We start from the raw sequence: 25,246 nt of genomic DNA on the forward strand, positions 1-25,246 counted from the left end.
CTCCCTCTTAAACATAATGTATATACTTACATAAACACGTAGACATCCATTATGTAATGTCTCTCTAGATACTGGCCTTGCCTTTTACGCCCTGTACTTTACAACCTTCCGATCACTGGGGGGTGGAGAAGAGGAGGATCACCAAAGCACCCATGTAGAACTAAGTGACAGATCAACTGGTACTCTGAGCAGGTAATTCAGATCTCATACAGCTATTTGCCATCTTGTCTAATTACTCAGATTTCCAAAGAAATCATTTGAAGGTCCCAAATTAACAGCCACAACTAGGGGATCCCAGTCCCTATACATTCATTCAAATATTTGTCAAATTGAGGACAAAGTGTAAGTTCAGTCACAATACTGTTCCAAAACCACCTCATACCTGGCTCTAGGAAAGAGATTCCAAATCGCTTTTTGAAGAGTTGCTATTAAGTATTTTTCATTCTCATACTAGTTGGCACAAATAAGTAGCCCAGTTTCCTTGAAATACCTTCCTCACTTAACTTGCAGAACATCACACTCACCTGGTTTTCCTTTCTACTCCTTCTCAGCCTCTTTTACTGATTCCTGCTCAACTCCCCTACATCTAGGTAGCCCAATATCTAGAACAGTGCCTGTAACACTGTACATGTCCCACATATGTCACTTGAATGAATCAATCTCATTAACAAATGTATTGAAAACCTACTAAAAAGTAGGTTAAGACATGTCTCCAAGGACAAAGGTATCTTTTTTTATTTTTTGTCACATCTGCCTGTTTGTGGGAATATTCTATTAAGAGAGAAAAGGCACAATGTTTACATTTTTTTTAATTTTTTTTTAACATTTATTCATTTTCTGAGAGACACAGGGAGACAAAGCATGAGTGGGAAAGGGGCAGAGAGAGGGAGACACAGAATCCGAAGCAGGCTCCAGGCTCTGAGCTGTCAGCACAGAGCCTGACACGGGGCTCAAACTCACAACTGCGAGATCATGACCTGAGCCAAAGTCGGATGCTCAACCGACTGAGCCCCCCAGGCGCCCCTACATTTCTTTAGACAGTTTCAGAGACATCAGTCCTGTAAATCATCTCTCTCCAAATCCCATACAATTTTTAAAACCATTATAATTAAATGAATAATAACCATTTACTATCGGTCAGTTTTCAGTCAGATTTATACATCAATATTTTCTTTGCAATACGGAAACTTTATAGTCCATTCATATCTTCTTTATAATCAATATGTTCAGTATATTTATGGATATTTTATATGACTTAGTATACTACTTTAGTATTTTAGACTATTATAAAGGACTTGACTGTTATAATTTTGCATTTTTAATACATTATTGCTACATCTCTGATTTATTTGATTTTTTTGTCATTTGTTAGGAACACAATCTCCAACAGTAGTTCCTTTGGGAAGACATTATCTCCTTTATAGAACCATTTTCAGGAATGTGTTGTGATGGAAAGCAATGAGAGAATGCATTTATATGTTTCGAATATAAACCACTCCCGTGTATATGTTATGGATTTATCAAGGTAGTATTAATGATGGAAGTGAAGATTTCAAATATGTGTAATCAGAATGACAAATATTTAATGATAAAATGCAGCCATGACAAAAAAGGATCGCAAATTGACATTGCTAGAGTTTTGTTGTTTTCTTTTTTTTTTTTTTTTTTTTAACTAATAGAATTCACACATTGAAATGAATTTTGGCTTGAAAGTTGTTATTTACCTTGAAAGCAAAGAATCAAAAAGACCCTCCGGGGAGTTCAAATTTTAACTATAAAACTAATAACTGCTAGAACTTCTACATCCAAATACATGTTGTTCTCAAAGTGGTAACCTTATAAGGCAACACCAGATTCCAATGATGGTGCCATATGTTCACGATGTTTTGAGAACTCCACCTTCGAAAACATTCCCAAAGCACAAATTGCACTCTTGATTATCCTCAGAGAGCCACACGTGTTCATTCACTGAGGGTGGATTAAAGAACCAAAACCATTTTGTGTCAAGTCCAATAAATCAGGTGAATGATAAAATTAAGCAATACTCAAAACAAGATTTAACTACAAAATAAAAAGGCAGATGTCCTTTTCACATGTATTGAGTAATTGCAGCAGGGTTGAAATGTGTGCAGCCTCCAGGGGAAAATATTTTCAAAGATATCAATCATGTTTATTATACATTCAGGAACTTTTGTGTTTTAAAAATTCCTTGCTATGGGTATTTGTAAATTTAGGCACCTAGGAGACAACTGTCCCCATATTTCTCAGGGTTATGTCTCCCAACGTGAAAAATATCCATGACTGGCATTACCACAAAAGAATTTTAGAAAGAAATTAGTTTACCTTTCAAAATTTCAAATGGCTACATAACATAGGAAAGAAAGAGAACAAATTTAAACTTGAATTTTAACCCTGATTTATCAATTTATTTTGACTAACACTGAATGTTTACTCTCTTCTAGAGACTGCTCTGAACACATTGAACCTATTTAAAAAATGCATCTTGGGGCCTGGGTGGCTCAGTCGGTTAAGCATCCAACTTCAGTTCAGGTCATGATCTCGTGGTTCATGAGTTCAAGTCCCATGTCAGGCTCTGCGCTGATAGCTCAGAGCCTGGAGCCTGCTTCAGATTCTGTGTCTCCCTCTCTCTGCCCCTCCCCCGTTCATGCTCTGTTTCTCTTCCTCTCCCAAAAATAAACATTAAAGAAAAATTTAATAAAAAAATTTCATCTTTACAAGACTACTGTAAAATACATCCTCTGGTTAGCTTCATTTTTAAATTTTTTTTTTTTCAACGTTTTTTACTTATTTTTGGGACAGAGAGAGACAGAGCATGAACGGGGGAGGGGCAGAGAGAGAGGGAGACACAGAATCGGAAACAGGCTCCAGGCTCCGAGCCATCAGCCCAGAGCCTGATGCGGGGCTCGAACTCACGGACCGCGAGATCGTGACCTGGCTGAAGTCGGACGCTTAACCGACTGCGCCACCCAGGCGCCCTGGTTAGCTTCATTTTTAAAATGAAGAAACTCAAAGTATAGAGATTTAGAAACCATGCATACTTGTGTTTATTGCAGCATTATTTACAATAGCCAAGATACAGAAGCAGCCCAAGCGTGCATCGACTGATGATTGCATAAAGAAGATGTGGTATATACATGCAATGGAATATTACTCAGCCAGAAAAAAATAATGAAATCTTGCCATTTGCAATGACATGGTTGGATCTAGAGTGTATAATGCTAAGTGAAATACGTCAGAGAATGACAAATACCATATGAATTTATTCCTAAGTGGAATTTAAGAAACAAATGAGCAAAGAGGAAAAAATAAGAGAGAGCACCAAATCAAGAAAGAGCCTCTTAATTATAGAGAACCTATAGTTACCAGAAGGAGGTGGGTGGGGGTGAGGGGATGGGTAAAACAGGTGATGGGGATGAAGGAGTGCACTTGTGATGAGCACAGGGTGATGTATGGAAGTGCTGAATAACTGACTATACCACACCCCTGAAACTAATATAACACCATATGCTAACTAACTTGAATTAAGATAAAAGTTAAAAAAGAAAAAAAAAAACACTAAAAATCACACAGATCAAAAGAGGTAGAGCCGGGACAGGAACACAGGCAATTCAATCTAGATCCTGTTCTCTGAACTACGGTGATATAATTGCTTAGAATATTGGCCAAATTACTACAACAAATTAGAAGAACATGTGTTTCAAAGGTATTAAAATTTGCAGGAATGAGGAGAAATAACAATAAAAAAAAACCCAGCCATTGACAGGTTTTTCTCAATTGCCCAGGTTTCCAAATGCTGTGGATGGTTTTAAAAGTACCATCTATACATGCCTACCTACCCCCGGATCCCAGGCCCCAGACCTTGTAGGCCAGACTTTGCTAAGGTATCTCAGGGGCATACTGAAAGTGTGCGGCTTGCACACATGTAGAAAACATTCTTACCTAATCATACCTACAACCACAAGAGTATCATATGCATGATTCCACGAGAGGAAGAAATACAAGGTATTTAGGTATCGGGCACTGGGTTAGGCACGGGACTGCACCTGAGAGATGGAATTACAATTGCCAGCCTGCTGGAGCTCACATCTTGAGGGGTAGATGGTCATGAAACAGGCACACAAATTAAATGCTATTTGACTTATGAGGGAAATAAACATGGCACTGTGGTAGAGAATAAAGGAACGGCTAGGAAAGGTCTAGAAGACCAGGGTCAGGCCCTTTAAGGCCAAATATCACAGCAGTAAATCAAATGTCATGGCACAGCAAGAAATTACGGACCTAGCATCCACATGTGAGTGGCACAGCTCAAATGAATTTTTTTTAATGTTTATTTATTTTTGAGAAAGAGTATGAGCGGGAGAGGGGCACAGAGAGAGAGAGAGAGGGATACACAGAATCAGAAGCAGGATCCAGGCTCTGAGCTGTCAGAACAAAGCACAATGTGGGGCTTGAATCCCCGATCCGTGAGATCATGACCTGAGCCGAACTGGGATGCTTATCCACCTGAGCCACCCAGGCGCCCCCAAATGAAATTCTTTTAATAAGGCAGAACCTCACCCTAAGTTGGTATGTCCAACTCTCACACTAGCCTAAAAATGGTTAGAAGGCAAAAAACCCTTCTGCCCTGTAGGATCCATCACAGCTGATTCTACTAAATTTTGGGTGTGCCTCTGAAAAACACAGGAGGTTGAGGAATCTGTTCCCTCCTTCCCATTGTGTTTGTTGCTAAACTCACATGTACCCTTGCACTGTTTATTTTCCGATTCATAGTAATATACAAGAACACTAACAGTACTCAAAGATCAAGAATTCTTTTTTGCAAATCCTCAAGCTTGAACCAGTCTTTGCAAACTGGCCTACCCCAGAAAGCCTCTCTAAGGATGTGATGTTAAAAACTGACATCTAAAAGGTGAGAAGGAACCCGTTATGCAAAGCCCCAAGATAAAGAGCCTGACAGATCTGGTTCAAAGAGCAAACTTTACAAAGACTGGTATTAGGAAAATGTCTCCCTGTATTGCCATTGCCATATCTTTCTTAATACCTTTGTACATGATCATTCCCCACCACCATTAAACCAGCATCCCATGATAAGTTGTGGAAGCTATTATCAAAAGCAGAGTGTGACTTTGGATTCCCTTCTTTGGGGATCTTATCTGTTCTTTGTACCTTTAGGTACAGCCCAACATCACAGATAGATCCAGGGACTCCTATCTGGATGCCAAAGATGTTGCTCAGACTGAGATGTGCTCCTTAAAAAGTCAAGCATCCACATATCACTGAAATTACAAACACTAAAATCATGCAAGTATCATCGAGAAAACAGGGGAAAGTGAAGAAGGCCTGCTTAACTATACCTGAACCCAAAGGAAAGGGGTTTTGAGGGGGAGGGGTTCGTTAAAGCTAAGATAAAAAGACATGTAGCTCATCACAATGTGATCAACTCATGAAAAAGAAAATGTAAAATATTACCTCTAAAAAAACAGGGAATAAAGTTCATTTAAAAAGAGTAAATTTGGTACAAAGGATTATAATCCCAACTACAACTGTCCCCCTTTGTGTATGTATTCCCAGAATAAGGTAAATGATCTTTAAATTATTTTTAAGGAAAATACTTCCCAAGTGTACAATGCAATTTACAGTATTTCGATAATGATAACTCAGTGTTACAAATAAAGCCAAGTCTACCAGCGGAGAGAGTGTTGAAACACAGCAGAAATGGCTTAGCTTGTCATTCACAGGCAGTGTGCAAAGCTTTCCCCAGGCTGCTAAGCGGTCCTGATTGCCAGGCCTCCCCAGCGTCACACCGATTCGCTCAGGGGCGGTTGAGCAGGAGGCACGCGTGCCTATGCGTGTCCTCAAGGGACACGTGCCTGCAATCACAGAGCCCCACGCCCCAGGCGGCAATGCTGCTCAGTGTGCGTTTTGCATGTGTATCTCTCTCTGGCTCCACCATCGGAGTATCTGCTATAGTTTATCACCCCCTTGCTCCTTCTGTGCTCTGCACTCAGCTGCTGCAGCTGCTTGGTAGCATCACTACTCTCTTCCCGTTTCTTCGCTGATTATTTAAAAAGCATTCATTAAAAATTACGTCCCAAGCACTGTGTTGGGCACCAAGTGAACAAAACAGACATGATACCTCACCGCACAGGGCTTATAATGTAAAAAGGAGATAGACATTAAACCAACAAATCCATCCTCACAACTTAAACCGATACAATACTACTGAGGGAATACCACAAAGTCCAAATATACTTAGGTTCCAGAAGGCCTTTCTGAAGTAGTAATAATTAAATCAAGGTCTATAGGACAAATAGGAGAGAGCTACGGGGGGAAAAAGCAAAAGTGAAGACGTTTAATGAATAAATCGCAACGTGGGGAAAGACTAAGAAACATAAGAGCTTGGCGCATGTGCAGAATAGAAACTCCAGTCAAAGGGGTGAAACTGGCATATGACCACGTGGGGAAAGGAGGCGGAGCCAGACCACAGCTTATAGATCATGTTAAATATTTTTACCACAGGGATTGGTCAATGGCCAGTACTCACAAATCTGCTTGGTTACATGTTGAATGATCGCTCTGTCTGTTCTGTGGTAATAATTAAAAAAAAAAAAAAAAAAAAAAAAATGGGGTGGAGGAGGTGTGGCACCTGGGTGGCTCAGTCGGTTAAGCTTCCGACTTTAGCTCAGGTCATGATCTCACAGTTCCTGAGCTGGAGCCCCATGTCGGGCTCTGTGCTGACAGCTCAGAACCTGGAGCCTGCTTCAGATTCTGTGCCTCCCTCTCTCTCTCTGCCCCTTGCCGGCTCACACTCTGTCCCCTTTCTCTCTCAAAAATAAACATTAAAAACTTAAAAAAAAAAAAAAAAAACAACTAAGATGCAAGAGTGGAAGACAGGAGGCTTGTTTCAAGGGCATTGCAATAATCCAGGTGGACTCCATCTCTTTCAATTAGGTGAGTTTCTTCCTTCTCCACCAGTCACTTATACCCTATTCTGATTTTCGTGGAAAAGCTTGAGTTATTAAAGGCCCAGATCCCTCTTTTCCTCTGTGTGGTAAATCCAATAACTAGCATGAGAAAAGTTCTGGCCCTTCCCTTCTCAGCTGTGTTCACTCTTCATGGAAGCTGCTTTGTCGTTAAAGCTTAAAGATGTTTTAAGCTTGGGAAGTCAATCCCCCAATAATAAAATCTTTACATTTCCCCATATTACAAGGAGATATTACCTTGAATTCTATCAAGGATACACTCTTTTCTCTCTAATAAAAAGAATTTAGTATTTTAGAAGTAAAAATTCGATGGGGCGCCTGGGTGGCTCAGTCGATTGGGCATCCGATTTCAGCTCTGGTCACTATCTCATACTCCATGAGTTCGAGCCCCGCATTGGGCTCTGGGCTGACAGCTCAGAGCCTGGAGCCTGCTTCAGATTCTGTGTCTCCACCTCTCTCTGCCCCTCCCCCACTCATGCTCTGTCTTTGTCTCAAAAATAAATAAAAACATTTAAAAAAAATTTTTAAAAGAAGTAAAAATTTGATTTCACATTTGATTTCCAATTTGCCAACATTTGATTTCAACAATGAATTGCATTATCTTAACATTTTATCACAGGGGCCTTAATTTGAAGTCCAAACTTCTAAGACACCATGAAGCCGCTCCCTGAAAGAATTACAAACACTTAGAGCTGTTGGTTCTTAGCAATTTTCCTGCAGAAGTCTCTAACACTTGCCAGATTTGCAGTAGGGTTCAAGAGTGAATGACTGAGGTTAACCTACCTGTGCCTAGCAAACCTTCCCATCACCACCATCTGATCAGCCTGGCCAATGGAAATCTTCCCCCAAACTGACAAATGTATAAGAAGAGAATGAAGTTGTTTTTCCATTGGCATTGCTAAGCTTGGGCTGCAATGGTCTTGTGTCCTGCCATATGGAAAAATCCTTTCGAAACAGAACAAATATGTAAATAAATAGACACATGGGTAAAAAATAGAGATAGACTTCTGCCATCATTGAGTCCCTGGTTCTACTCATTAAAGTCCTACTTCTTGCATCACTTCCTCCGGGTCTGAGATCTACTCCCAATATTCATTGAAGCTACTTAGCCAATCAATTCTTTTTAAGCAAGTTTGAGTTGGGGTTCTCTGTCACTTGCAACAGAGTTAGTCCTGGCTTAAAAAATATCCCCCCAAACCTTAAGAATCATCTCTTTCATGTAGTGGTCTGATATCAGAATTCAACAGAGACTTAAAGATATTAAAATTGACCCAAAATACAAATTCCTATTTGATCAGTTAACATTATGAAGTATTACTAGGACTTAGAGACCTAAGTATATTTTAGTGGATTTAATTCTAGTGGCAGAAATTAAAGCCTAATTAGAAAGCTGTGGGAATCTTATTAAATTATATTTACACATTAAATGTTTGCTTAATAAATGTAATAAACCACAAGATCACTTGAGGTTACAAAGCAGATGGTGTATCTTAGATAAATTTAAAGGAATTAGGCAGCTCTCATAAAATTATTTCATCCAGTACATGTCATAAAAGACTAAAACTTCTATGAGAGAAAAGGATCTGTATGTCTTTTCAATTTGATTCTACTGGTAATGATGATACAAGGAACAAAAACTGGTAAATCACAAAATATAGAAACACTCTGCCTAATCAATAGTGTAAGTCTCTAGAACATCCTCCAAATCAATAAGATATATAATAAGGACAAGAACCACCTAAGAGTAAATGAAAAAAAAAGTGAATTGTAACACAGCCCAGAAACATTATCCAAACTATATTAAAAGTGCATTTAACACAAGAACGTTATCAGTCTTCTTAACTTCAGTAGCACTGGCAACAAATAAAATTTATCTTTCCTTCTTCATACTAGAGCCATAACATTCCCAAAACCTCACCAAACTACAAAACAAATAGTTTTAAAGTATTCAGACCACCTTACCACTTTGCTAGAGACTCCCCATCTGCAGGCTTTTTGCAGTATCAAGACCAAAGTTTATAATTACTAAAGTCAATGACCGGTTATTGTCAGAGATGTGCATTATGAATTTAATTTCTAGTCAGAGAAAAAGCAACGTAGGGAAACCTCATTGAGAATTGGGTGTTTTAGATAAATAAATTTTAGGGGGCGCTGGATGGCTCAGTCAGTTAAGCAGCCAAGGCCATTTGAGGTTACAAGATCAGCTTGATTTCAGCTCAGGCCATTATCTCAAGATGGTGAGGTCAAGCCCAGCATGGCACCCCATGTGCTGAGTGTGGAGCCTGCTTATGATTCTCTCCCCCGCCTCCTCCCCTCCCCCCACTTTGTGTCTGTCTCTATCTCTCAAAATAAAACATAAAAAAAATAGGTAAATTTTGCCAAATTGGTAAGAAGGAGGCAAATAATATATTGAGCCGCACATGCCAGGCCCTTGCTGGCTGTACTTCAATCACAAATATGATGTCATCCGAGCCTCACAGCACCCCTGCATGGTGGGAACTATCATCTCTGCCTTATACAGAAGAAAGCAAGCTGAAACTCACAGCATTAAGTACACTTAAGCATAAGTGGCAAATGTGGAATGAATCCAGTCCAATACCAAGTCCTATGTTTTTACCGTGTCATACTGTCTTCTCTTAGCTACCCAAGTTTTTCTTTTTTTTAACATACTTTTATTAATGTTTTTATTTGAGAGAGAGAAAGAGCATGAGCAGGGGAGGGGCAGAGAGAAAGGGAGACACAGAATCTGAAGCAGGCTTCATGAGTCAGCACAGAACCTGACATGGGGCCCGAACTCACAGACCATGAGAGATCATGACCTGAGCCAAAATCAAGAATTAGCCGCTTAACCCACTGAGCCACCCAGACACCCAAAGTTTTTTCATTTAGACCATGTTTTAGATAATAAATGATCATAAAATGGGAATGAATTTTAGAGGTAAATTTCCCTTTTAGCACAAAAAAATGGAACATATTTTCTTAATGTCTCAGAGATAATCATCAATATGGAGATTTTGTTTTGTTTTCTTTATTAGCCCTCTAGGTCAAACTTTTGATTATTCCACTTACATCATTGTGTATCCCACTAACACCTCATAATAGTAGCTTTACACACACACCCACAGCCCTTCAAGTTTGGTCTTCCAGTCCGCTGTGGATGGGTAAACAACCAGGTTGTTTAAGAACTGTAGGTTTATTAAGAGTCATTAAAATTCCGGTAGAACTCAGAAAGTCAATTCCGTGTCTTTGTAGGAAGCTCTTTGAAATCACTGTTTCAGAGGCCTCCTCACTTTATTTCCTTACTTCTAGTAAAAGTTATATCCTAAAAAACTGACATTTCAGAAAGCAGGACTGCAGATAGAAAACCACCTTCAGATACATGAAATGTCGATATAATTATACATTTATACAGTTTGGTCTGGCGTTTCTCGCCAACAATCTGACTTCTAAATATAGACTCTAGCAATGATTTATGGAGATGACAATTGAATCCTTTACTTGCCCATTAGCATCACTTTAAAATATTGTTTGTTGTAACGATACTATACCTCATCCTATCCAGTCTTCTTAAGGGAACAGTGTGAACCTTCCGGTAACAATGAAGGTTATCACTTGTGCACATCCTGAATGCCAAGCATTCTATGTGCAGTGACTTGTTAATTCTCATAACCAAACAGGTATTCTAGTAGTGGCTGTACACATTCTGCTCTTTCAACTTTGGGGTGCCAGTCATATACATCATAATATGAATAATGCTCTTTAGGGATGGAACCCAATTATGAGTGGCCTAAAGGTCAGTACTATTTTGACTCCCCTATCATAGGAACTAAGGAATATAAGGTTTAGAAAGTTACACAAATGATGGAGATACTTCAGAAAAAGAGGTCTTAATCACTGTGACAAGCCGCATCCTACAATTTCCTACAGATAGGGGGTAGGGGGATGCGATAAGACATGCTGATTGTGCTAAATATCAATGTCCCCCCAAAATTCCTAGGTTGAAATCCTAACCCCCAATGTGATAGTATTCAAAGGTGAGGCCTTTAGGAGCTTATTAGGACCTGAAGGTGGAGCCCTAACAAATAGGTTTAGTACCCTGATGAGAAGAAAAAGGGCTTGCTCTCTCTCTGTTCTCTGCCATAAGAGGATACCACCAGAAGGTGGATCCTTATTAAGAACCAGACCATGCTAGAAACCCCATCTCAGCCTTCCAGGCCCCAGAGCTGTGAGGAATAAATGTATGCTGCTGAAGCCAGCCAGTCTATGATATTTTGTTATGGAAGCCCCAACTGACAAAGACCATATTCATAGATGCAGACACTTAGATACACACGCACCAAACACTCACAATGTAGAAATGGCCTAGGTTAGCTTCAGATTATCCAACAATAGCTATGAATCAGTCTGTTTTTCAACAGTGCTCTAGAATAAACCAAGATCCAGGAAAGCCCTGAGCACTGTAAGAGCTCCCTCAAACCTAAGGGCAGCTTGAGGAGCCAGCACGCCACAGACTAGGTTCTTCGACAATAACCCTGCTCGTCTGAGATCCGTAGGAGTCAAAACATACTTAACTAATGGACTTGGCTGATACAGCGCTGTGGCTGATGCCAAATTACCAGCCTTCTAAATAAACTCCAAAGGTGAGAAGTGACCTATTTCAGATCTATAATCATGCCTATCATAAATTTATACTTACACTTGAAGGTTTTTGCATTTACCTGGAGATGCATATTCATCATGAAATATTTGGTTATCAAGTTTCCTTAGATTTAGTTCTTCTATAAACCCAGACCTGTCTTTTATCCTGAAAGACAAAGTGCTGCAAAATGCAAGTGACTTCCAAGGGAGATCTACAGCTAATGGTTTGAAGGACCCCATGTGCAACTTCTACAAGAACAATCCATCAGAGGACAGGCACCATCACCACCCTACATAGAGAGTTCTACTTCAACACAGTGAGGATCAACCATTTCTGAAGTCTAATTAAGAGCCCATTCATTTTTTTTCATTTTTCACTAAGTATTTATTGAGTGCCTACTCTAGGTCTAACACTAGGGTTAGCATTAGACACTGAGATGAGTAAGGAATAGTCCTTGTCCTCAAGGAACGCACAGGCAAGTGAAGGAGGAAAATATAAAAATAAATGATAGAACACCCAGCAGTGCTAACAAAATTTGAACCAAGTGCTAAGAGAGTCATCAGCTCTGCCTATGGGTAGTGCAGAAGCTTAAGAAAAAATTCACACATACAAAGCAACATTTCTAGTGATTTGTGAAGGACAACTAGCAGTTTGCCTGGTTAAGAAGCTGAAGAAGACCGCTGGAATCAAGTTTCTTCTTGCTGTATCACTAACTGTAAGCATGTGAGAGAAAAATGTTCTTCTGGCTCTCATTATACAAGTGCTTTGTCCTCCCCTCGATTATATTTTCTCTGACTTTAAAGTGGGTAATCAGGGAAGATTTACTAGGTTGTTATTTGGATTGAAACAAAATATGCTGGAGTCAGGTAGAAACTACTGTTGTTTTTAAAATATTTTTCTGAGTCCATTTAAAATATCTGCCACAGTATCTTGACTTTTCAACAGCTCGCGTTGTGAAAACATGAGACATTTTTCTTCAAAAAGTATAACTGAAAGGTCACAATTAAATTAAACATCAACATCTATTAAGATCAAGTTAATACCCCTGAAAAATAGATGACTCTTCCAAGTGTGTATTTAAATTGGCAGCTGGTGACTAGTATAACGTGTTCCACATTGTTACACCACAGCAACATGCAAGCTATTATGTGAATGCAAAAAATTGCTGATGTGATGATTCCTGAGATCATTCCCAGTAAACTCTAAGAGCTAAGCTACCTATGAAACAATAGTATCAGATCAGTTCTACGATTACCATGACTTTAGAGAACTCCAGAGCTACCTCCAAAATCTAAGCAATTCCTTCATTATGGGACAATAATATACCCTGAACCCAACTGCCTCCTCAACTTAAAGATAAAGATCAAATATATTCTGGTAGAGAAAAACTAAGGTAAGAACTCATGATATTTTGGCAGACCTATAGCTCCCATGTGTAATCTTCACAGTTCGTCGTTAAAGAAGTCTCTGAGGGTGTCTTGAGCAGGGTTGCTCCATCTCCTTGTCTCTTTCTATCAACAGTCCACCCCAGTTCATCCAATGAGGAAAGAAAAAGTACCCAATTCCTACACTGCTCATATATATATTCTGCATGGTACTAGCCTTGATTTCTCTGCCTACAGCACATCCTTATGCACATGCAACCTCTAGTCCTGTCGACAACAGATGTGCAAACTCTGTTACATGACTTCCACTCATCTGATCAGAGTTCCTACTCAGAAAGGTTGAAGACAAGCATCTGTCAACACTGCCGTCTCACACTCGATTACAGCTGAAATCAGAGGCATCAAACCAGGGGAGACATTGACCAAAATATTTGCCATTCCTTGAGAAATGCTGCTTGCCCAGAACCGCTGGCATTCACCTTGCTAACAGAAATACCTTCTTGGAATCTGTGGTATTTGTTTTATGTCCAGCTGGTCACTTTCATTTCTGATCTCATGCTAAGGTCAGAGTTGTACACTTACCCCATCAGAACCTAGCAGCAATGGTCTGTTATTGTCCGGTCCAATTTATGAAGGAGATTTTCAAATTAGGACAGCGACCAGAGATGTGCAGAATGGCTATTTACAGACCACGTGCTTCCTCGGAAGCACCTGGGAGCTGGCAGGGCACGATGGTATGCACGGATAGGAAATGATACAAATGACAAATGAGCAATGTCTAATTATTCCAGTGCTGCTCAGACACAGAGACAAAGACAAGAAAACTGAGAGTTAGGGATGAAACTCCATCCTCCTCTAACCCTATTGTGTGTATTGCACTACATATTAATGTAACATCAAGCCCTATTTTTAGATCTCTGCAATCCACAGGCATAAATCATTCCGGTGCCACAAGTCACCTCTGAGTTAGCAATGCCAAGTTTAACATTTTGCAGGATCCTACTAACAATATAATTGAAAGCAAGTGATATTTAAAATGAATAGTGGTAACTGTAATAGAATACCATTATCCTATAAATAGATTTTTTGCAAGAATTTATTAAGTAATAATTAAAAGAAAAAGTGACAAACGTGCCACTTAGCTAATTCTATCTTCACAATAGCTCTCAGGGTTGAATTTGGAATGCCGTTCTTCTGCAAAAAAAAATGCAAATGGAACAGTCTTGTTTTCTTTTTACATAATACTGATTAATCCACAGTGGTTTCAGCCAAGAGGGTTGTCTCTGAATTGAACATCTGATTAAAGAAGGAAAGACACAGCACAACTAAAGCCATGAGCTGATCAAAGTGTTACTTTCTATGATAGTCCATGACCATTTTTGATGAAACAGAATTTAAAGCTAAATCTTCCCTCAACTCAGAAATCCTCCTCCCAAAGTTAGTAGAGGAAAAAAAAAACACTTTTACTTTTAAATTAATATTAAACTAGAATGTAATGTGCTTCACATGAAATCCACTAAGAAATGGCAAGAATGGAAGGGGATCTCACCGTTTTATATAGCCAAGCAGATACAATTCACTACATATTTTCAAGATAAACAATAACCAGTCCTCAAGTAAGAGGACACGATAGCACCATTTGTCACACATAATTCATCTTAAATTTACCTGGTATTTGAGGTGACCATGTGTGTTAGATAACTGGCCTTATCCAGAAGAGGAGAAACTCCTCCTATCTTTATGACCAGAGGTAGTTTTGCAGCAAGGTTCCCAATAAAGTGAGATTCTCACCCTCCCACATGTAACAGGAGTGAGGAACACTTTTTTCCTTAATGTTTACATTGCAGAGGGATGGCTCCCGGGTCCTTAAGGAAGATATTCCTGGGTCATAGAGGTGAGGAAACGTCCATAAGGTTTTCAGAAGGATTTATATACTTTTCAAAGGCAGGAAACAGTACTTACAAGTTTGCTAAAGGAAGTGTTCTAGGAAAAAGGGAAAAAACAAGTCTCTTCCCTTATTTTCAACAGGGAAAATTAAACCTCTTAATTTTTATTTGACCTTACACCATATAGGTTCAGTATGATAATCATAATGCAAACTCATTTACGGAAGATATGTGATTACTGCAAGTCCCCAGAAGAGAAAATCAACAAAATGGGTAAAACAAAAATGCTTTCTAGACCATTAAATCAGCACAAATTAATACATCATGCCAAACCACATGCATTATGGACTGCAATGATTATTGATAATATATTTCACCAAGGGAAAAGCAGACTCTTAATAACCCTTTGTCTTCCTGTCCATTTCTGACAAGGATGATGATTTCATTTTTAATTAGTTCAGAAGTAAATGTATAATGATAACCAAAGGGAAACATTTTTGCCCCTCTGCATGAGATTATCTATACAATCGTTAGCCATTAAAAATGTATTATACTGAGTACAAAGGGTAGCTTTGCATTCTTTTAAATAATGCATGTTACCCTACAAATGACAAAAAGTATAGCAGAGATTAGGTAAATGAATCAACTTAGCAAAATTCCCAATCAGTCCTATAGTCAGAACAGGTATTTGGCTGATATGATGTATCCCAGACATGCAGTTCAAACTACAAAGTTCATTAGAACTTTCTACCTTTATGTAGTAATTTTCCACTAAGTGCTCTTATACAGCATCATCTAATGTTAGCATTAAGAGGGATGTGTAATACCAATCAATAGCCAAATAAAACAAAACCACCAGAAGTTAGAAGGGGATAATGCAGAGAGTAATGCTTTCTGATGAGACCTTTAGAGGGCAACATCAAAAGGAATCATCCAGAGGCTGCAGCCATTAGTAGATCACATGCACCGTTGAAGATGTTGCTAACACAGCTCCTATTTGATGAAAAATGGGTGCAATCTTAGTTCTTGCTACATGTGCCTCAATTCCTCTAGAGAAATGCTTCAATAAAAAGGAATATCATAAAGAAAAGAATAAAGGTTTAACGAAAACACTAAGCAGAATCCTAAAATCAGACATCATCCAAAAAGTTTTCTGGATTTTGGTGTTCGGGAAGGTGGAGAAAGGGGCAAAAAGGAAGGAATGCTCAGTGCTGTCAAATCTAAAATCTGCCCTCAGATCTGATGTGTTCGGCAAATTAAAAGGAAGCCTAAGAGAATCACTAAAGAGGACATCCTGGCCTGCTAGCCAAGAGAGACTCTGTAAAGCAACAGCTAACTTTTCTTTAGTCTGTTCTCCTTTAATTTACATGAAAAGAGACGCTGTTTCTCCAACACTCACCCCGAACTTCCTACTGTGAAGACAGCTGCCTTATTTGCCTTTCAGCAAATTAAAAGTTAAAATAGCCTCACTGTCAGGAGTAGCAGCAGCAATGGAGATGCTTGAAAAAGCTTCCTTTTACTGCAGTGTATTCCATTTCTCAGAGACCACCTCTACCTTTTGACTCCGAGAGAAATCTCTCAAAAAAGGATACCCTTCCTTTACGAACTCAGGATCACACCCTCTGCTGCTCCCCTCATTGACAAAGATCAAGATAAAATCCCTAACAAGGAGGATTCTGCTTTCTTAATGCTCCTCGTGCACTGATTTTTGCTTTCGTATTCACCCTCTATCCATCACTGCTAATAAAAGTTATTAATAACATTAAAAGCAAAACAAAAGTTTAGGTCATGCTGCAGTTTGGGCAAAAGTGTAAAAATATCTCTAATATTTTCTTTACAAAAATGTTGAGAATGAGGAGCAATGAGAGCTCATAAAGCCAGTAGGAAAAAAAGAACAAAAAACAAAGACACCATTTCTTCCAAGCAGCAAAAGGGAACATCAAATAAATGCCATCTGAGTCCTAAGTTTGGTTTGCATGTGATTTTTCCAGACAAACCAAATTCTGTGTCCAAAATGAAAATCAAGTAGTGACTTCTGAAGAATCTTCAAAGCCATGTTTTCTTAATTTCAGTCTAGGGACCTCAACATTTTCAAGATTCTGACTCAATGAACTACAATTATTTTCTTAAGCAAGGCTTGCATCCACAGAGGAAATGGAAACAGGAGGCCTGGAAGAAGAATTAGTTCATTAGGATCATATTACTAGACATCTTAACTCTTCTGCATTTATATTTTCCTTGGTGTAAATTCGTAACAACAACCCCTTCTTTCCTCACTTAGCATACACAAGCTCACTGTTTCATTTTGTTAAAATCCCCTGGATGACTGAAATAAAAATGCTACTAAATAAAATATAAATTACTGTAGTATTTATTACAATATTATCATTACTATCAACCAGAGGCCATTAAAATTTGTTTTAATTTTGCCTAAGCCATAAAGAATATTGTCTAAAAAATCATTTTTTCATTCATAATCTTTTCATAGCTTTTTTTTTTTTTGCCATACATTAGGAAAAGCTACATGGAAGTTTTTGTCAAGTATCATTTCTAATGAATAACAATTATTTAGATAATGCAAAACTCATAAAGTCTCACTAATTAAAGATATGTTGTTAAACCAACAGAGAATATATTGGGTCAGACTGCTAAACCTCCAAGTAGTAAACTTTTAATAACAGTATAAATTATTACCATTACCAGGCCCATTAAATATGTGTTCAGATTTAATATTGATAATAATACTATGGAATTGAGCTTATATTCCCATTTTATAGAAAGGCAAAGTGCATTGCCCAGGCTGACACAGATACTAAGTTATAGAGCCAGCCTTTGAATCAGAATCTACTTGAATCTAAAGTCCAGGATTTTAACCACTACTTAATATTACAGGGTATATTTATATCAATTATCACTGTTGTAAATATATGGGTTGTTTTATTGGTATGATTCATAACACTAACAGTCCCAAAAGATTCCTCCAAGAGTTTTATTTTTATTAACAATTTTGGTCATAGTTCTTATTTGGGACATATTCTAATTCAAGGGCCTCACTCAACTGAACATGGGCTGATAATTATGGATTAGTTGAAGTGCAGTGTGATTTTGGTCATTTAGGCAAGGTCAATTTTTAAAACTATCAATTCCTTTCTTTTAAAATTTTTTTTTTGGAATATTGACCTCCTTTTGAGTAATTCCTCACCTATAATTTGGCTAGCTTCCATTTTTATTTTAATCTCAAGCCTAAAAGAGAAAGTAATGAATTCATCCAGATTAGACATCATCAAGCTAAAAACTAACAAGAGTTACCTTCTTACTGTACCAAGACTGTGTATGCCTCCCTCCCCAGGCCCCCATTTTCCAAGTTTATATAACAGATCATCTTTATGCTGTTGCAGAAGATCAGTATTTCACATTGTACTGATTTTTTTTTCAATTTATGACAGCATATTACAAGAGCTGTGTATGATTTTTACAGTTCATGAGTCTCTAGCCTTGGATCAAGCCATGCTGCAGCTCAATCTTCTTCAGTCCTTGTTAGCAGAGGCCATTGTAACAAAACCAAAATATATGGAATACACAGTGTCAGCTCTAAATCCTAGACCATAAACTCAGGTGGGCAAGTAATACAACTTTTTTAATATTGATGTTTCTGTAACAGTGTGACAGAAACACCTCAGTAAATTTAAAGATGTAGCCCCTCATCTACACCCTCACCTGCCCTCCCCAAAGTCCTGGTTTCCCAAGGTTATATCCAATTTCCATCCTGAGGAGGAAGGTTAACTGTACCACATTCTAGAGTAGGGGGTGAATCTGACCTTCAAATGCCATTGATCTGCAGTGGTATTTTCTCAGATATCCAGCTTCCTTCCTTGTCCTTGGTCACTGGCCCAAGGAGGTTACTGCCCGGTGTTCCCTCATGCTCAGCCACAGTTGCCCCCTCACTTCTAGATGCCTCAACATTAAAATCATTTGACTCTATTCCTCTCAGCATCCCTCTGTGGTCTAACCTCCCAAATAAAGGGAAGTCAAAGGAATAACAAAAATAGAATGGAGAAAGGCTATATTAGCTAATCTTGGAAAGTAATATCCAACCTCATTTTAAAGTAAAAGTAAATATGAGTTTTTTCTGTGTATGAAAACAAATAAAAATAATTGATCGGACTTTCACAATACTTAGAGGGTATCCCAAATGGAATTTTTCAAAGAAATATAACAAACAATCCTAAAATATGTATGGAACCACAAAAGACCATTTCTTTCTTAAGAAAGAACAAAGCTGAAAGCATCACATCCCTGATTTCAAATGATATTACAAAGCTATGTAATTAAAGCATTATTTAGTATTGTGTTGGCATAAAATACAGACACATAGATCAATGCAACAGAATGCACAGCCCAGAAATAAACCTACTCATATATGGTCAATTAATTTATGACAAAGGAGACAAGAATATAAAATGGGGAAAAGACAGTCTCATCAAGAAATGGTGATGGGAAAACTGGAAAGTAACCTGCACAAGAATGAAAGTGGACCACTAACCTACACCATAGACAGAAATTAAATCAAAATAGATTAAAGACTTGAATGTAATACCTAAAAACCATAAAACTCCCTGAAGAAAACCCAGGTGGTAAGCTTCTTGACATAGGTCTTGGCAATGATTTTTGTGTGTCTGATACCAAAAGCAAAAGCAACATTAATTCAGAAATATATATGCACTCCTCTATTTATTGGATTCTTTACGATAGCCAAGATATGGAAGTAACCTAAGAATCTACCAATAGATGAATGAATAAAGATGTGGTGTATAAACAGATAAATATTACTCGGCCATAAAAAGGAATGGGATCTTATTATTTGTGACAACATGGATGGTCCTACAGAGTATTAGGCTAAGTGAAAGAAGTCAGACAAGACAGATACCATATGATTTCACTTACATGTGGAATCTAATAAAAACCCACCAGAAACTGGTGGTTGCCAGATGGGAAGCAGGTAGGGAAGGGCCGAAATAGGCAGAAGCTATTAAGAGGTATAAACTTCCAGTTATAAAATAAATAAGTCATTAGAGTTCGGAGTTGAGGCCCTGGCTGGCCAATGAACGCACAAGTGTAGGGAGTATGCTACGTTAGGGGCAAGTCTTTCGCTAACACCACAAGGGTCCCGGCTTAACGACTGGAGTTTGATAGTAATTCTTGCTGCAAGCATAAAAAATTAGAATAAATTAAGTCATGGAATTGCAAAGTACAGCATAGGAAATACAGTCAAAAATATTTTAATAACATTCTTTGGTGACGGACGGTAACTACACTTATGGTGAGCATTGTGTAAAATACAGGATTGTCAAATCACTATGTTGTATACCATAAACTCAGAAACCACTGTATGTCAACCCTACTTCCATAAAATGTTTTACTTAAAAATAGGACTACCATATGATCTAGCAATCCCATTTCTGCATATTTATCCAAAGAAAATGAAAACACTAACTTGAAAAGATATATGCACCCCCATGTTCACTGTAACATTATAAACAAGCTCAAAGATACAGAGAACAGATTGGTGACTGCCAGATGTGGAGGGTGGCAGATGGGAGAAATGGGTGAACTATTTTTGGTTTTTGTTTTTAGTTAAAATAATCTGATTTTTTTTAAAGCTGCAAGAAGAAGTTTTCTAAGGGGCTTCTAGGAAACTTTTGTTCTGAAAAGAAAAAGGAAAAAAAAGAGAAAAAAGAGGAAAGAAAGACACAAAAAGAAAAGGTCCCCCTCCCTCCTCTCCTGCCTCCCTGTTTGTGGCACTGATGTGAGGATATGATGTCTGGGACCATTTTTTAAACATAAATTGACAAGCTCAAGACTGAAACATTGATGTGATGAAGAAGGCCAAAGTAGAGTTGGGGTGGGGAGAAGCGGGGGGAAGAGCCAGGATTCTTTATGACCTCACAGATGCTGCCCCAACTCTGCCTATTCTTGGCAAAGGAGTCATTAAATATTTTGCTGAATGGCTTGGGCCATTTCAACCAAGCACTTGCAGCCCAGAATGAACCTTACTGATTGTGTTGGCCAAGGATGGGATTTATACCTAGGCTTCTGTGATGCTGAAAACTGTTCCCTTGGTTTTCTGGGGACAGGGGCAGGGGGTAGCAGGGTAGGGATAGGGGGAGAAGACTGCTCCCAGGGGCCCTCTGCTGAGGACCACCTTGCCAACCCTAGACTGCTGACACCTATTAGGTTTTGAGAAAAAAAATCCTATCTTGTCTAAGTCATTTGTCTCCATTTCTGCAACATCATGTTTCCTGCCTTAAAACCACCTGTGTTGTCAAACAAGCACAATAAGGTATCAGTTTTTGGAATGTGACACAATACCACTAAAGTTCATCTTTTAAAAAAATGGGAACCTATTCTTGGGACTTCAAATGTGTGCTATGTGACTTCCCTAAATTTCTCTTTGAGGGACTGAGGAGCACCTCAAAAGAGATAGGTAGCCATCCCCTAGAGCAACTAACACTAGGGCGCAAGAGGCCCAGATGACCACATTTAGACATGACACATCTAAAGCATGAAGCAAGATCTTGTCGGCAGAGAAAACATAGTCTTCCAAACATGAGTCCACAACCAACTGCACAGTGGCAGAAGCTTCTAATTATTGGTGTTCTTTAAGCTGTTATCCTGTGCTCAAATACAAACGGCATGCTCTAGACTCTAGAGTCACTAGCGACAGGGATTTCTTTATTGAAGTGGCTAATTCTCCCAAACAATTAAGGGGGGAGCCTACAGCCCTTGGTAAAAAATGACAGGGATGTGGGGATAATGGCATTTGCAAATTTAATATCATAAAAATTTTTCCTCTAATTTGGGGTCCTTGCTGCTTTTTCATGTCCACTGTGAGACATAAGTTATAAGCTTTATTGTTGTACTCCAATGCCTAAAACAGGGTCTGGCAAAGAGCAGGCAGTCTCTGGAACAATCACAGTCACAGAAAAGGATGTTGCTGGGGCGCCTGGGTGGCTCAGTCGGTTAAGCGGCCGACTTCGGCTCAGGTCATGATCTCTCGGTCCGTGAGTTCGAGCCCCGCGTCGGGCTCTGTGCTGACAGCTCAGAGCCTGGAGCCTGTTTCAGATTCTGTGTCGCCCTCTCTCTGACCCTCCCCTGTTCATGCTCTGTCTCTCCATGTCTCAAAAATTAATTAAAAAGAAAAAGTTAAAAAAATTTTAAAAAAAAGAAAAGGATGTTGCTATGGGTTGAGCTGTGTTCCCCCAAAATCCGTATGTTCAAATCCCGACTTCCAATACCTTGCAAGGTAACCACATTTGGAGATAACTTCTTTGAAGTGGTGATGAAGTTTAACTGTGGCTGATAAGGTGGGGTCCTACTCTAATATGACAGGTGTCCTTATAAGAAAAAGAGATGCCTATGACAGAGATGCCTATGACCAGAGAAGAAGACCATATGAGGATATAGCAAGAAGGTTGGTCATCAAGCCAAGGAGAGAGGCTTTGAAACCAAACCTCCCAACATCTTGATCTTGGACTTCTGACCTCCAGAACTGTGGGAAAAGATTTATTCCCATTGTTTATGCAACCAGTATATGGTATTTTGCTATGGTAGCTCTAGCAGCTAATATAGATGGGAATATATATGTTTCACTACAAAATAGTATTGCCAAATTCTAAAAACTGCCCATTATTTTTGTAAGCTGAAATTCCTTTCCCTTTTATTGATTAGTTCTTGTGTTTTGGATGTGGTATACACTACATGATATTTGTATTGTATTTTTATTTACAATAATTCACAATAGATTTAATTTTGCTATTCTAAGATACTTCCAATTTTGTTTTCCAAATATAACCAAATGTGAATTATAGGAAGTGTATTTTTAGGAAAGCAGACATTTAGATCTCAAGTTCCACATACTGACCCAGCAAATTCAATCCAGGTCCCCGTATCTTTTTTTTCTATTACCTCAAAGCCTGATGTGAGGCTCAAACCCACGAACTGTGAGATCATAATCTAGCCGAGATCAAGAGCCAGACACTTAATGGATTGAGCCACCCAGGTGCCCCCCGCCCCACATCTAACAGATATGTTTAGGTTGATGATTTAATGCTTACCATTCAAGTGTCTAATCTCAATGAGATTAGTACAATGATACACTAAAATATGGTTAAATACTAAATTTCCATAATATTCATATATTTGGGGTACTATTTACTTTTTTTCTCCTTGTACCTCTGGTGCACAAAGTTGCATTACTCAATTACTCATAATCTCTGGCTTATAACATATTCTTACTATTCATAATTGTATGACCCACTTTTATTCATTTATTTAGCCATTTTTCATAATATAAGTAGGAACCATGAATCTCCTCACCTGAAAGAAACAACAACACTCTAATCATAACCCATGTTCAGCTATGTGGTCACCTCATATGACATCCCTTTCGATTCCTGAGACAATAACCATACTGCATTCCATATTCATAATTCCCTTGACATCCTTGTTATACAGAACTACTACGTCTCCCAGTATTTAAGAGATATTTTAGTTGTTAACTTTATAAAAACAGTATGTTGTAAACGATTTTTTAGAACTTGAGTTTTTTAACTTACTATTATATTGCTAAGATTCATTCATATTTATAAACGCTGTACTTCATTCAACTGCTGTATATTATATTGTGAATATACATCACAATTTATTTATCTACTCTCCTACTGATATGCACTTGGATTATTTCCAGGTTATACCCTAAATAGCACTGACATGAACATCCTTGTACGTGTTTTCTGTTATACATGTAAACAAGTTTCACTTGATACCTAGTATTGGAATTTCTGGAATAAAGGATATGTGAATCTGCAATTTTTTCTAAAATGTCAGTATTTTCCAAAATGATTGCACCAATTAGCTCCCTGACGAGCAATGAACATCTACCAGATCTATATTCTCTCCAACAATTGATATTATTAGGCTTTTAAATTTTTTGCCAAAAGAAGAGTATAAAATAATATTGTATAATTGTCTCTATTTGCATTTCCATCATCACTAAGGGATATGAGGCGATGGAATGAACATCTCTTCACATGTTTGTTAGTCATAAGAGTTTCTCTTCTATGAAATACCTATTAAGATCTTTTGCCCATGAAGCTCCTGGGTGGCTCAGTTGGTTGAGCATCTGACTCTTGACTTCAGCTCAGGTCATGGTCTCACAAACATGAGATAAAGCCCCATGTCCAGCTCTGTGTTGGGTGCAGAGCATGGTTAAGATTCTCTCTTTCAACCCCTCCACCCGTCCCCCGCATGCAAGCATATCTCCCAAAAATTTTTTTTAAAAAAAGATCTTTGCCCATTTTTCTAATTCATTTGTAGGAGATGTTTCTGTGCTCTTGACGCCATTCTTTAGACAGTAGTGTATATTGTGAATAACTCCCCCTAGTTTGTTATAGGACTTTCAATTTAATGATCTCTTGAACTCAAGTTTCTACTCTTAATATAGTAAAAATTACGTTTTTTATAATCAACATGTTATTTGCATTATTTAAGCAATATTTTCCTACCACTAGGTCTAAAACACATTCACCGACATTTTCTACTAAATGTTTAAAGATTTGTTTTTGGTATTGAAATCTTCATCTGAAGTCGATCTTTTTATATAGTGTGAGATAAGTATCTAATTTCATTTTTCTTGACCCTTAATGAAATTTTCAGGTTTTGATGTCCAGTTTTAGAAAACTATTACACAATTCTAAAATAAGCTATCCCAAAATTCTGATATTACTTACATAATACTTTCCTAAATGAAAGAAAATCTTGCATGGTAGAAATATACGTTGCTAATTCTTTCATATACACTAAAATGATAACAAAAAAAGAGAAACAGGAAGGTGATTTTCCTAACAACTAAGCATTCCCATTCCCTTCCTTAAGACATAGCTATAAATCTATCATGACTAACTGAAACACATATAAACATACACAAACCACACACAGAAAGCCACAGCAATGTGGAAAAGGCAAAAACACTCATAGCTTCACATAACAGCTTCCATTTCCACTTTTGCATTCATACTATGATTTGTTTTGCAGTCATTTTATATCAGTTATTTTTAAATCTACTCTAAAATTCAATTGAGTAAACCTGTTCTATGTATAAAATTAATTCACAAATAAAGAAATGGCATACTAAATAGCAAATCAATTGCCAAATATCAACTATCTCAGAGGAGCTCTTGTTTCTCCATTTCTCCACCAATTTACTCCGTAAAAGTAAAAGGGTTTAACTTTTAATCCATTTAACAAACGTCTATGATGAGCAAAACAGTGCAC

At 38.1% G+C, this 25,246-nt stretch overlaps 1 protein-coding gene and 1 non-coding gene across 5 annotated transcripts in view; one reads left to right on the plus strand and one right to left on the minus strand.

Moving 5' to 3' along the window:
- TAFA2 (TAFA chemokine like family member 2) overlaps positions 1 to 25,246 on the minus strand; it is a 518,966-nt gene that overhangs the window by 390,346 nt on the left and 103,374 nt on the right. The gene's annotated exons all lie outside the window — the stretch shown is intronic.
- LOC122225727 lies at positions 19,973 to 20,124 on the plus strand. Its single transcript, XR_006205331.1, has one exon. It is a non-coding gene; the product is annotated as a small nucleolar RNA SNORA62/SNORA6 family (small nucleolar RNA).

Source organism: Panthera leo, chromosome B4, assembly GCF_018350215.1.
Source record: "Panthera leo isolate Ple1 chromosome B4, P.leo_Ple1_pat1.1, whole genome shotgun sequence".
NCBI classification, from domain to species: Eukaryota; Metazoa; Chordata; class Mammalia; order Carnivora; family Felidae; genus Panthera; species Panthera leo.